Raw genomic sequence first — 15,602 nt, forward strand, 5'->3', positions numbered from 1 at the left:
TTCTAACAGATTAGATGCACATTATAACTAAGTGTTGATAATTATAATCAGTGTTGATAGTTTTCTGCTTCCTAATCCTGTCACTCTTCCTACCTCACCACCATGTTATAACAACGGGGAAAGTATTGCCTTCCATATTTTATAGATGGAGGTCTTAAAATATGTTGAATGAATACCCTTGTGGCTGATCTTCCTCTGTCTACTCCTTATATGTTAGTTCTTTCTCAGAATCCATCATTGATCCACTTCTCCTCTTACATATATTCGTAACCTGAGTAATCACATCTACTCTTATAGCTTCTGTTGATGACTTCCAAATTTCCAGTAATCAAATGCTCACTTATTAAGCACCTGAGAGTTCAGGTGCTGAAGACTTAATGTAAGATACTGTCTCCCTCCAGTTGCCAACGTGCCAACTACCTACTTACCATCTCTCCTTAGATGTTCAGGGAGTGTGTGAAAGTCAGCTTCTCCAAAACAAGTCCATCATCCTCTGCAATTCCTTTTTCTCCATTATCCAAGTCTAGAGGTAATCCCTGACTTCTCCCTCTATCAAAGCCCCACAACCAATTTGGTAGTTCCAAAAATATCCTGGGAGCACAGGTCAATGAGTAGGACTTTGGAGTGAGACTGCCCAAGTTAGACTCCTGTTTCTGTAGGTTTTCTATCTGTGGGACCCTGCCTCATTTTCCTCATCTGAAGATTAGGGATAATAAATGTACCTGACACAAAGAGCTTTTGTGAGCTTTAAAATGGCCTAACCCATGTAGGTCTTAGACAGTGTCTGGTACATAGGAAACACTCAAATATTATCAATTAAAATTATTATTATGTATCCTCTCTTTGCCATCCCCACTGACTTAGTTTGGAGAATCATCATCTCTCACTCCGATTATTACAATTACCTCCTACCTGTTTTCCTATTACCAGTCTTTCTTTCTGCTTCTTGCTCATTTCTCACTCTAACATCAGCATTCATTTTTAAAATAAAAATCTATTTTACTTCTTAACATACTTTGGTAACTTCTTAGTAGCTTCAGAATAAAGTCTGAAGTTCTCAGTATGATCTATAAGGCTCTTTATGACTTGACTTCTGGTAACTTCTCCATTTTTACTTTCTACTTTGCATGATCTAATATAACACTGAATCTTCCTCATTCTCATCCCTCTAATGCACCCAGCAACCTTCAACTCATTTTTCCAGATTGATCTTAGGCATCACGTTTTCCAAGAGCCTTCTGCAACCCTCTATGTTGGGATTAAGAGTGCTTCTACCATGCTAGTGAAGCTGCCCATGCATCAGTAGCATCTAGTGCAATGCCTAGTGAACTGTCCCCCAACATGTGACATTGGGAGACCAAGAGTGAGGGTCCTGGTTCCTGGGATTGCATCATGGGCACTATGTTGCCTGCTTTGTCTTTTTCATAATCAATCTGTCTTTTTTAGATTCCCATGGGCAGGAAGGGGCCAGAAGAACTCCAGAAGAGTTTGGGGCACATGTAATAGAAAGTCTTAATAATAATGAAGGCAAAGATCACCTATTGGGCCCACAAATGCTAAGGTTGGTGCTTTGTGCACATTCTCATGTCTCATGGCAGCAGTCCTTTCAAGTAGGTACTATTGTTATATACATTTTACATTAGAAGGAACTGAGGCCTAAAATCACACTATTCACAGTTGACAGAGGGGGAGTTTGGACTCAAAACTTGCATGCAGAAAAGCCTGTGCTTTTGATTGGAGCTCTGTTTAGGACTCCTTCCCTGTCTGCCCTCCAGTGGCACCCCCAGGCTATCTGGATTATTTCCTCAGCACCAGTATAGGAGAGGACTAGGAGGCTTTGAAGAGGCCCCACAATGGTATCTAGGACCCAGTAGATTGTCAGTTTAGAATGGGGTGCATGGTGAAAATGCCCACAATGCTCAATAAATGTATGGCCTGTGTTGCTATCCATGTAAATAAAGTGTTTATATCTATTGTTAAAGCTATGTAATGGTAGAGGTGAGGTTGGAGGTTGAGATTAGCTTAAATGTGAACTGAAGAGAGTATAGATAAGCTGTTATTCTGAAGTAAAAGCATAAATCAGGTGTTACTCTGAAGCTTTGAGTAATCTGTTTTCTTATTTCTCTCTCTGCCCTTTCTTCTTCCTTCCCCCTTTTCAAGCAGGGGGCTAGTCCTGTGTTCATTGAACTCAAGGGAAGTGGGTGGCAGGGCAGAAAGCAGAAATCCTGGTTTTTGCTTTTAAAAGCCCAAGCCCCAAAGAGATGAGAAAATTCAGGGCATGGATAATGTATCTTGATCAGGACTATGGAGCGAGAAGGATTTCCTCCCTTTTGAAGACTGTCATTCCTGTTTACAGTGAATGAGAGTAGAGGAGTCTATGGATCCTGAAGGAGGAACCTGGCCTTGTCTTCTTGGAGGTGTGCTGAGAAAGGGATGCCTGTGCGTATCTAGGGAGACCTATAAAAAGATCCAAGGTCTCAGGAACAGCCTATAGAAGAAGCAAGGGGGACTCACTCAGATCTGAAGAGGCCATGCTGTGAAATATGACTTGATGACCAGAAGGTCTCCTAGTGCCTTGGTGCCTCAGAAACAGCCTTCTCTTTGGACACAGGGATGAAGGATGCCAAAACAGACTGAAAATAAGTTTCCTGCCAGCCCTGGAATGAGTGCTCAAATAGAAATTAAGCAAACATTTGGATCATATCAGCGGTACTGGCAGGCAATCTCTACCTTGTGCCTAGCTGGAAGCACCCCAGATGTCCTTTATGCCAGCTGCTCATCCATTCCAGGTGGACAGCTTTGTGAGGTATCTTATTTTAGTAGAGGTACTGATGCTTACAGGCCAGAGGTTTCTTGGCATTAGGCTCAGAAGTTGCTGACCAGCCTTTTTGCCAATGGGCTCTTTGAATAAAGCATTGAAGCTATAAGGGCCAAGAACTTTGTATTTCTTGTCTCTCTAATAGTCGAGAAGTAACACACAAAGGACAGGATGCAATAAATAGATGAAAGAGGAAGCAGGAGGTGTTTGGGAAAGAGGGAAATAGAACTGGAGTGCAAAGAGAGTCCGGAAAGGAGAAGGACTTGGAATTGGTTTGGCACCTCCACAAGCTTGTTGATGGCTCTGATGCTATGAACTGTCCCTGTCAGAGCCATGATGGCCTCTCCCTGGATGATGAAGCTCAGTGAGTATTGTCTAAGTAGGGCTGAGCACCCTGCATCTCTCTGCAAAAGCTCAGAGCAGGGGAAGGAAGTGAAATTAAGGAAAACATTTGGGCCAATCAGCTGTTGGCGCAAGCTCATTCTACAGAAGCATGTCCTTTGGAAGGGATAAAAAATGGGAGGGTAAACATCTGTAGCTTTCCCTTAAAAGGGGCATATGCTGCAAAAAATCACTTGAGATAGGATTCCATCCTGTTTCAGGCTCAAGTGGATTGCAGAATCTTCCAGGGGGATGAGATTTTCAGTGTCATCTGTTTTCCCCTCACATAATGGTGTGCTGGGGCCCATGAAGAAGTAATTTATTCATGTTCTTTCAGCTTGTTAGGGGCAGAGCTGAGTCTCGAACTGAGATCCCCATCAGCATCCCAGTATCTGATGAATCTGGGGAATGTTACTTGACCTTTAGTTGTGCAGGGACACAGCCACTGCTAGAATTGTGGCACCAATGCTGGGAGGAAGGGAGGGAGAAACTCCTTAACCTCTCTCTTTTCTCTTATTCTCATCCCCTGTAAATGCCTCCCACTGGGCAAATCCAAGTAGACACCTTAATGAAATAGTCCAGATAGCCTAGCCTCTCAGAAATTGGAGCTGGGCAGAGAATGGATCTGGGAGTGGAGGCAAATGGAGAATAATTAGAAGCCCAGATCTCCTGATTTCCCATTTAATATTCTTATATTCTTCTCAACTTCATTTTCCTCTAGACTCTGGAAATTGGGTGAAATGGGTTGAGTGTAATGTTCTCCTCTAACGGGGAGGAAGCATTGAGTCCTCTCTCTTAGGAGTAGAGATTTTTTTAGTTTTCCTTTCTGCAATGTGGATTCTTTTCCACTCACCAATGGATGAATCCATAGTTAACTAACAGGGGTTTTAAATCCACACATTAAAATTCCATTGTCCCTGAGTATTCTTAGTAGTTTCTTGGAGCTAAAACCTATCAGCATCCTTCTCAGTTTTTCTTTGTTTCATCACTAATATGTGGTAAAATAATTACTTAGAGATTTTTCAGGGATGTCTAGATGCAGAGTTTGAACTTCCCCATGTGATAGAAACTTAAGAACTGTATAGGACAGAGCTTTCTGGGCTCTTGTCTTCCTTGATTATGGAATTTTTTTCCCAGTTCCTGAGCTTTGTACCAGAATAAGCCATATAAAGACAGTACAGGGACACCTGCCTGGCTCAGTTGGTAGAGCACATGACTCTCAATCTTGAGATTACAATTTCAAGCCCCACACTGGGTGTAGAGATTACTTAAAAGGAAAATCTTCAAAAAGAAAAAAAAGCACAGAAGCTGGGGGGAAATTGGGGTTGAGGGAAGAGTCATTATTTTTTTAAATTTATTTTTCTTTGAAAAAAATTACCTGTCTTTTTAGTGAAAAATAATCCATGTAATTTATGTCAATGATATCACACTTTATGTATTGTTTATGAACTTGATTTTTTCATTTAATGCTTTTTTGAGATTTATTCTTATTGACCAATAAATGTACATTGATTTATTTATTTTAATTGCTATATAGGGTTCTGGTATATGAATTAAGTAGTTTATGTCTATACTCAGAGAAATAAGGTGATTGTTAGCTTTACGTATTTATAAACAATATGATGCAGTAAATGTCCTTATGCATGGCTCCTTGTGCAATATGGGGAGCTCAAGGATGGTAGGGAAGAATGGACAATGAAGAGCAGTTTTCAATAGAGTGGACAGCTAGAAATACAAACTTTTACTTATAGATTCAGCAGCATTGATTGAGCACCTGCTATGTCTGTAGGGCATTTTCCTAGGAAAAGGGAAAAATTAAGATGAGTAAAGAAACCATAGGTGTTGGCTTTAATGAGTATACACCTTGTTGAAGGGGATATTAACACAAAATAAATTGGAATTCAGCAGAAGTTTAGATTATGACTGCTATAATGTAAGTGACTGTGGGAATAAGAAAGAGAATGAGTAACTCTGTTGGAAAATCTGGGAAGACCTCCAAAGGCAGCAATTGTTTGGCCTGGGACAGGGGAGACTGTGGTAAAGAGAAGGTGGAGGAGATGGTATGCAGGCAGAGGCAACAGCATAGTCATGTACCATGAAAATGCAAGACATATGCAGAGAACTAAGTCAAGGGAACAGAAACTGAAAGGAAAGAACCTTAGGAATGCTGTGAATTTTGCAGCCAGACAATCAGTCTTTTTGGTGACCTAAGCTGCCACCTGCTAAAATTCACTATCAAAGCAGTGCCAGCTCCTTTTTAGACCCATTTTATACCCATACCTTTGTTTGTTTTTAAAAGTTTCTTACTTAGGTCTAATTTGTTACCTTCTGTGTTTATGTATCCTTATTGCATTTTCATCATTTCTTTTTGGAATAAGATGGGTTAATAATAGCAACAATATGTAGATGCTTGAGTAATAAAGAATAAGACATTTTGCCCTTTGCATTTACCTTGAATTGGACTAGTCTTTACCTTTCTTCCCCTTTGCTGTTTTTTTCATAGTATGTCATGTTCTAGTAATAATTGTAGTTGATTGCTTACATTACACCTATTAAATGATGCCCTTAAGGCTCATTACTATCCAGACTTCTCTATGTTATTCTTGATTTTCGACAACTGTACTACTCATGTGAATTTGTGAGCAATTCTTTTTAGTCATATAGAGTGTTGGTGCAGAGTTAAATGCCAAATATTAAAAGCTGATTGGTTCAGAATTGATTTACCAGTAAACACAATTTTTAAAGATTGGAGAAAAATTTAGGTTTATAGAAACTTTCTTGGGTTTATCTGAAAACCTAGCACGACAGAAACTGTTACTGACTCCCAGCATCTCTTATTCTCTTCTGTCTTTTTAGTATTATAACTCCCTCCATGGGTTTTAGCAGTGCTCATGGGAGCCCCAGGAGAGACAGTGTAATTGAGTGGAAGTGATATGGACAATGTTGGGACATGTTCTTAAAATGAATCTACTTCCCCTCTTGCCTCTTGGGAAATGGTGATATCTGGAACAGACACTTTGATACACAGATGGAAGCATGTGTATAGGATGGCTGAATTGCTTTATTATCTTGGATACCTGAGAGTACTCATGGAGCAGAGCTGCCATAGGCCCAGATTGTCTACCTAGTTTGATTGGTCTCTTGGAGAAATAAAATTCTGTGTTATTTAACCCACTGAATTTTCAGGTTTCTTTGTTACAAGAGCTTAACCTAGAACCTAACTAAAGTATCTAGTTAAAAACTATGGGTAAATCAAATATAGTAGCTAGAATATAGATGAATGTGGCAGGGTGGTGGTCAACAGATTTTATGTTTTAGGGACTTCTAGCAATTTTTTTTAAAGATTTTACTTATTTGTTCATGAGAGACAGAGACACAGGCAGAAGGAGAAGCAGGCTCCATGCAGGGAGCCCGATGTGGGACTCAATCCCGGGACTCCAGGACCAGGCCCTGGGCCAAAGTCAGGCGCTAAACCACTGAGCCACCCAGGGATCCCCGACTTCTAGCAATTTTATTTTTCAGTTCAATTACCTTTTGGTGAAATCTATTCTCATTTTCCCACAATACTCACCAAACTTTATTTTCTTACATATTCTAGATTCACACATTTATATTATACTCCTGGCTCCTGTGGGCATTCCAGGACATTGTCCTGGAAACAATACAGTTTTTTTGCAAGTTGAAAACTCTTAAAACAACATATGATAATAAGCAGGGTTTCTTTAATGTTCTACAGCTTGGACATGGTCATGTAGATCAGATCACATCACTTACTGGCATTCACTGGGGCCTAAAATAACTCTTAGGAGTGTCATTCTGCTGGGACCATCTTTATATTGGATAAACAGGCCAGATCTATCTTACTCATGTTCCTGGGGGAACCAGATAAGGAAACAAATTTAATGGGGTTCATCAAGGGGGATGAAGATAAAATGTACCACAGCTCAGGAAATAGAAGAAGAGCCTCAAGATTGCTCTTCACTTGACATGACATTTAATGGGATAGTGGTTAATGAAGCTTGAGAACTCAGATATTTCAGCCCCTTAAGTCAGCATCAAGTGAAACAAAAAAACCAATTTTATAACTGCAAAAGAACTGACATTTTGCTTCAAAGCATGCATTCATCTTGCTTCCTTTCATAGCTTTTTAGGAGGAACTGTAGATGTGAGGAAAACTTAGGTAGAAGCCTTTAGGAGCTCTGGGCAGAGAGTGGCCTTCAAGGTCCAGGAGGTCTAGTGGGTTTTTTTCAATGAAAAATTATGTGGGTGGGGATAGAGCTAGGAGTCCCAGATAGCTGATTTGGAATTCAGATTAGAAACCATGAAGTATGAGAACTAAAAGTCAAAATGACTATGAGTTTTGCAGGACATAAAATCACATAAAATTAGAGTTCAACAAAACAATTGAGTCCTCAAGTCTCTGTGGAAATCCAACGAAGAAAGTGACAATCTACATCAAAATGCCAAAGCAGCAAAGCAGAACTGTGTGGGATGTCTGTCTTGTTTTATAGAGGCTGATTAACTAGAGAGGGGACCAGCCAAGACCAAAGTGAATGAGGATAAGCTGAAAGTCACAAATAGTCCAGAACAGTGTTTCTCAAAATTTGCCCTAGAATTTGCCCAGGGATGTTTTTTCACAAGGTAGATCTTTGGATGCCAATGTAAAATGAATGAATTAAAATATCCTAAGGCCTAAGAGGATATTTTAATTATTAATATTTTATATGAATGTTTATTTAGTTCCTGGGTAACTTGAGACTCAGTTACAAGTAGTTGAAAGCAGTTTGACCAGAGAGCACTAATCTGCTCTGATGCCCTAGGATGTTGTCAACATTTATAGGTCTCCTAATATGTTCCAGGCACTGTGCTAAGTATTGGGGATACAGTGATGAACATGAACATTTCAGTGAGAAGACCAGAGAAATTACCAAAGTATTTCAGTACAATATGGTAAGGGTCTTTATAGTAGAGTTGGTTAAAGAGGCTATGGGGCCCTGTCTAGAGATAAGGGGAAAGATTCATAGAGCAGGTAGCATTTGAACAGGTTATTAAAAGATAAGCAGCAATTTTCCAAATAAAGAAGAGCCATTCCCAGCATGTATTGAGTGGAGAAGGAAGAGGTAAGGTACACCTGAAAGAGAGCAGCTGGGGACAATGAACCCAGAGGAGCCAGATATCAAAAATGGTTTTAAGCGTGATATGTAGAGGAATGGATGTGCTTTTATGGGTCTCAGGGTAATTTGAGGAGTATGTGCCTAGGTTAGTCTTCTGGAAGATTTGTCAGACCTCTGGTAGCAGAGGTTCTTTGTGGCCATGCTTGCTTTTTCCTTGGGAGAGGATGTAATAATGAGCAAGGCAGATGGGCCCTGTCATCTCAGTTTTCAGTCTGGTGCAGAGAGAAAGTAAAGAAATACACAGACTTTTTAGGAAGTGGTAAGGGCTATGAAGAGAATAAAGCAAAGATTTATCTTTATGGAATATGGTCACCTAGATTGTTTGGACAAACCTTCCCACTGAAAACAAATCTTGAAAGCATGAAGAGCTGACAAAATGGTAAACCAAGAGAAAGCAGAAACCTAGAGATGCAAGTGGAACAATGGAACTACTGATTCTGCCAAACTTAAACTTGAGGAGGCCCACAGGTGTGGAAGTTCAAGCTTCTCAGGTGGAGATTCTAAGAGGAGGCTTGAAAGGGCTCCAGCCTCATAATAGGGTTGAACAAGATTTCTCGGTGCTGCCTGCTGCTTGTCCTCTCTGAAGTTCATTTTTCATTCAAGTCCTCCTTATGGCTATCCAGTCTCCTGTCAGTAAATACATTTCTTAATTTTCAAGTTGGTTACCATCAATTTCTTTGCTTTCAGCCAATGATTCCCAACCAGCACATTCTATTTCGTATTTTGCCTTTTTATTTTGAAGTCATTTGAACTTAAAAAAAATCTTGCAAGAATAGTACAAAGAACATTTTTTCCCTCTGAATTACTTGTAAGGTGCAGACCTAGTACCATTATCCTGGAATAGTCTAACCTGTATTTGCTATATATTAGAATATTCCCTCACATAGACATAGCAGAACCATCAAAATCAGGAAATTAACATTTATTCATTACTATGTAATCATTAAAGCCTCTTCAGATTTTACCAGTTATTCCCAATGACATTCTTCATATCTAAGAATTCAGTCTGAGATCTTGTCTTATATTTATTGTCATGTCTCTTTAACCTCCTTCAGTTCCTAGTCTTTCTTTCACCAACATGACTTGACACCTTGGAAGATTACAAAATAGTTATTTTGTAGAATGCCCCTCAAATTAGGTTTGTCTGGTATTTCCTCCTGATTAGATTCAGATTATCCATTTGGTAGGGAATGTTGTGTGTGGGCAGGGATATCACAGAAATGATGCTGTGTTCTCTTTGCATCCCATCAGGTGGTACATGATTTTGATTTGACCCGTTACTAGTGATGTTATCTTTGATCACTTGATGTTGTTTGCCAGGCTTCTCCCACTATTAAGTTACTGTTTTTCCTCTTTGTAATTAGTAAGAATTTTGTGAGGGGGTACTTTGAGATTATGAAATATTCTATTTCTCAAAATGTTATCCACTATTTTAAGCATCCATTGATGTTTCTTTGCTCCGTTATTACTCTGATAATTGTCATATGGGGATTTTCTAATTCTATCATTATTTCTACATTTATCAGTTGGCATATTGTGAGGACAGCTTTTTTCCTCTCCGTTTATTTATATCACTGGTTTCTGTTGTATTCAGTGGATTATAATCTACTAATATCATTATTTGTTTTGAAATGGTCCCAGATTTGGCTAGTGAGTGACCCTAAAGCTGAATCCTGTTTCCATCTGACATGTACCCATTATTTTTTGAGCTTATCCTTACTTTCCAGCCTAATATGATATTTTAGGCCAATCTTGCACTTGCCCTGCCTCAACCCTGAAATCCAACATTTCTCTAAGAAGCATTGATACCTTTTAAGGACAATGGTGTTTAAAAACCAAGATCTGATGACCAGGTTTGCTCATTGCTGCACATGAATGCTTGCTTGCTTATCTATCTATCTATCTATCTATCTATCTATCTATCTATCTATCTATCTCTATATTGAGACCTATGAGTTCAATACTCATGAACTAATAAATGAGCTCATACTTTCAATTTCAACACCATATTTGTAATTTCCCTATCCAAGAGGAAACTTGGTTCCAATTATCTTTAACATATTCAGTAATTACATTAACTCTCCCTGTATGTAATCAATCTCCTATAACCATCACTTTTCCCACTCTTGCCTCAAGCAGATGCTGTACTTCTCAGTTTCTTCTACCCAACTTTGGGCTGCCACAGCCCTCCTCCTACCACATAGGCTCTCTTCTTTTCCCACTCAGGCTCCAGTATTGCACATCAGGCTACATCATTACCCACCAACCTGGGTAGGAGCCCTTGCCATCCTATTGAGGCTCTAGCACCTGATGTTGGCCCTGACAGCACTCTACCCTCAACACAGATGCCTGCATTGCTTGGCCTGCATAATGGCTTTGGATTATATTATTTAGAAAGTCAGGAACACAGCCAGGAAAAGCAAAAATGTTGGAAGATAGGCAGGAAGCCGATATGTTCTTGTTGGGGATACTTAGAAAATGAGTAAACTAGGGAATGGTCATAGAAAGCTGTAACAGTAGTTGGTGGAGAAGGAGATATTTGTTTAATAAGGCCTTGGAAGAACTCAAGGATGATGCAGGTAGACTTCAGAACTGCAAAGGGGGACATTAGAGGAGAGAGGAGCTGAAGGGCATGTCGGGGAAGGGGGAGGAGAATGTCAGTAGTTGTTCTGACAACAGGTTACTTATGGGTAGAGCTAATTCTATATTGTTGAGGAGGGAATTGAGAGATATCTAACAAATAGGTTATCTAAAACATCTTATAAAATAGCCAGGTTATTCTGGGCCTTTGGGAATGAGGCAATTTCCCAGAAGCAGGATATAGGAAATCTGAATCATAATTTCTATTATTGTGCAAATTTCTACAACAAAACAAAATGAATTTATAAGCATCCCACTGAAGCTCCAAGAAAAGTAAGCAGAAAAGTTTTTAGTGAGGAATAGTACATGGAAATTAATAATACAGTACTTACTATTACTAACTTAAGGTTTCTATAGTATTATCCGTATTTTTTTGGTTTCAGTGGATTTAAAAAATAGACTCTATTTTAATTTTAAGTTCACAGCAAAATTGAGTGGAAGATACAAAGATTTCCCATATGACCTCTGCATCCACACATGCATAGCCTCCCTCATACAACATCACCTTCCCTCCCACCACTAGAGTGGTACATTTTTTTTTTTTTTTTTACAATTGATGAACTTACATTGTCCATAGTTTATCACCCAAAGTCTATAATTTACATTAGTGTTCTTTCTTGGTGTTGTACATTCTGTGGGTTTGGACAGACATATAGTGACATATATTCACTCATGTGGCATAGTCTTACTGCTCTGAAAATCTTTTGTGCTTTACCTATTTTGATTCCTTATTTCGAGAATAGAAGGACTATTCTTAAAAACCTCACTGGGTCACTTCCAACCTATTGCCCCATTTCTATTTTGTTACAAATTTTTCAAATGTGAATTCTCTTGCTAAGGGAGTTCTCAGGCATTTAACCTTATTGCTGGGAAGCAAATACTGTGATAACCAAGGGATCAATTCCATCTGTCATTGAAGTCCACAACCCACAATCAGATGAACTTAAACCTTTATACCATTTGATCTTTCTGTGGTTCATGGATAAATCTCCACCTTATCAGTCTTCTCAAGGTTGCCTTGATGTCTCAAGTGAATCTGTAAGTCTTAAGCTATTTCTTTAAGAAATCACTCTCTAATAGTTCTAAGAAATGTAAACTATGCAAAGTGTCTAGCTCTAGAAACTTCTATATTGCAATAAGATACTATAGGAACATCTAATAGAGAAATGATAAGTGAATAATTGGCTCTTTCACAAAAGTTAACATTTTTGAAAAACTAATTTCATCACTTACATTTTAATATGTTTATTGCTATTTAAATATTTGACATTAAATTTATAAATGATGAAAATTCCAAATAGCTTTATGCCATTTTTCTGTCTCATAAAAGGGAGAAATGCTATTAAAAAAAAAAGAAGAGGAAGAAGAAACAGTTTAGCTACTTAACTATGCCCAGAGATTAGCTAGGAGTCAAGATGATATATTCCTAATTAATAGCTGCTTTATCTCCATTATTTTTCTAACAAAAGAAAATATAAGAATATTTTAGTATTTATAAAGTAATTATTTTAACAAAAATTATGAGTTTTTGTGTTTTTATGAGTTTAAAAAAAACCCTCTTTTCTGTTTTTATATGTCTCAAAGTGCTTCAGAGTCTATAAATCTAAAATTGTTCTTAAAATAAGATTTATTTTTAAAAAATGCTTCAGAGGATTCTAAGAAAAGTGAAAATATGATAGTCAAAGAGAAATATCATATTAACAGCTTTAGGAAGAAATTGAAACAGTGAATAAAAGAATCACCTCAGGAACTGAGAGAAAGGCAAAGTGGGAAAATAAAGTTTAGAGAAATTATGCTTCCTTGACTATGGGTCAACTGCGTAACAGACCACACTCCCCACCTCCCTAAGAAGAATAACATTGAGGAAAAGGGTCTGAGAAATCATGTAGTTCAACTCTACCAAATGAAACTTGAGGAAGTTGAAGTCAGAGAGACTGAGGAACTTGTTTGAGGTAAGGAACTGGTAGAGCTGAGTTGGTTCTCAAGCCTGGAACATGGCTTCTTGTGCAGCCGTCTTTCCTCACACCTCTCTGTCTCTTTAGTGAGTCTCTGTCATTCTCCTTGTAACCTCAAATTGTTCTTGGTGTTGTCTTGTTAGACTCAAAAGAGAGATCACTACTCCAAGGAGGTCAAAGCATAATAATCCCGACAAATTTTGAGCTAATCTTGTTCAACTATAAACCAGAAGCAGAAATTCCTAGTGAGAGGAGGGGTGTGGTCCGCACTGACCAGGGAGTAAAGAGAGATGGGGAGAAGGAATGTGTGTGCAACATGGCTGGGAGAGGATGTGTGATGGAGGATGTGTTGTTGCAACCACTAAATATCTATCTGTCCTCCCCCCTCCCCCAACTAGTTGGCTTTTACTTAACAAAACAATTCTAGCCTTGGTACATTAAATAATAATGATTGTACTCATAATAGCCAGCAATCAGCTTTATGTACATTGCATACCAATTAAAATGCCTATACAGGCATATCTTCCTTTTTCAGATCCTTTTTTCCTCACTTATATACCTGAGGTGGGTGGGGGGTAGGTAGAAGCAATTTTACCAATAAAGGAAGTGGGGGAAGATTAAAAGCTAAACAGGATATAATATCTCTGAATTCCCTTCTGTCCGTAATGTGGCAGCAACCACTGGGTACATGTTTTAGATTTTGCCTTTTTATCTTTTTCTTACTTTGTGTCAGGTTCCCATATCAGGACACAGTCCATATAATGCTACCCTGAGAGATGCCCATTGCAGTTATATACCATAATTCCATCAATTGGCACCTGGATTGTTTCCAGTTTTCATAATCTCTAGATAGCCTAGCTATGAACTTTTTTATATAGCTAATCTTTGGCTTACTTTTAGAATAATTCCTTAAGATATACCCCTCAAAGTAAAATTGTGAAGTATCACGTATAAACATATTCTAGTTCTTTTTCTCATCTTGCCAGGTTGCTTTCCAGACTGCAGCAACTTATAATGTCAACAGTAATAATTGTAAATCACACAGGATTATAAATATTGGGGTTTATTATTTGTATTTATCTTAATAGATATATAATGTCACCTGCAGACTTTTAAAATCTCCATTTCTTGACTTGTTACTGAGCAGTGAATTTTTTAGTTTGTATGCTTTAGCATATATCTCCCTTTTCCAATTGTAGAATATGGTCTTATATATATTTGTATCATATTATTTATATATGTTGAATGTTGAGATTTAGTTATGTTTATCATATTTCCCCTGTTCTGTTGCATTCCTATTTATTTAAATAGATTTTTGCCATATTTTGTTTTCATTTTTATATTTATAAAGATATCCATCTTTTTCTCTGATGACAACTTCAATATTTTCAGTATTTAGAATAGTTTCTCTACAGAGATTCCAAATGCTTTCTTCAATTTTATTTCAATTCTTAATTGCTGAAGTCTTTCAACCCAGCTGGAACTTACTTCAGTATATTTTAAGTAATATTGGATCCACATTACATTTTTTTAACAGAAGACTTATTTTGTTCCTTCTCTGTGCCCAGCTCTGTGCTAGGCATTGGTAATATCAAAGAAGGTGATGTCTTAAGAGCATTTTCTGCCCTCAAGGATCTTACAGTCTAAGGGCCATATTGGTGTATCCAACTATATAGCAGTTTGTATAGTGTCAGGATATTGATAGTTAGAGGCATGGAAGAACAACAGCCAGGGTTATCTGACTTAGTCTTGGGGAGTCAAGGAAAAACTCTCAGAGGAAAGTGATGCCTTACTTGAGACCAGAAAACCAAGTAGGAGTTGTTCAGGTGACAGGGAAACAGAAAGGGGGGCTATTCCAGGTAGTGGACGGCAGACACAAAGCCTGAGCCTGCAAGAGCTAGTGCTTCTACAAGGAAGTAAGGAAAAAGATCAAGGGCTGAGCATGTTTACTGTACTTAAAGTACTATGAAAAATAAGCTAAATAACTCTCTAAGATAAGCTTCCACTTATCATAGTCAGAAAATGAGGTAGGACTGAGTTAGACTGGACATCCTCAGTTTCAGAGCCTCAACTCTGAGGATGTCCAGTTATCTCTATATAGAAGAAGGTGGGTGGAGGCCCAACTCCCACAGTGGCTCCAGGGTTAATGTGCTTCAGTTCCTGATGTCTCAGGAGAGAGAAGTTGTGGAGGTTTGAGCTACAGTGGATGAGTATCCCATCTGGTTTAGAGACACTGAGGGGAGAAGTTCTATGTCTCTTCTATGGCTGAAGCTCAGGGGTTGAGTGGGGTCCTTGGCTACACAAAGGAGGGACCCCATCTATGCAGGTAAAAATGTCCTGTCATTAGATTCAGAGACCACATTGGTGGAGGCTGGTCCTCTCCTTCTCTGGCTGGTCTTGGGGTAAATCCTCTTTCAGCAGTTCCTTGAGAAGTGAGTTTCTAGAATCATACTCACTCATAGGATACTCAAGTCCTGGAAGCTGGATCCCTGAATGCTCTCCTTTTGGGGACAAGAGTCTCTAAGTTGCACATAAAGCCACCTGATAGGACCAGGGCAGAAACTAGAATCCCAGGTCAGAGTGTAGTGCTAACACTACATCCCTTTTTTCTTTCCTCATGACCCATACCTCTCC

Source organism: Canis lupus, chromosome 14 (genome assembly GCF_011100685.1).
Source record: "Canis lupus familiaris isolate Mischka breed German Shepherd chromosome 14, alternate assembly UU_Cfam_GSD_1.0, whole genome shotgun sequence".
Classification (NCBI taxonomy): Eukaryota; Metazoa; Chordata; class Mammalia; order Carnivora; family Canidae; genus Canis; species Canis lupus.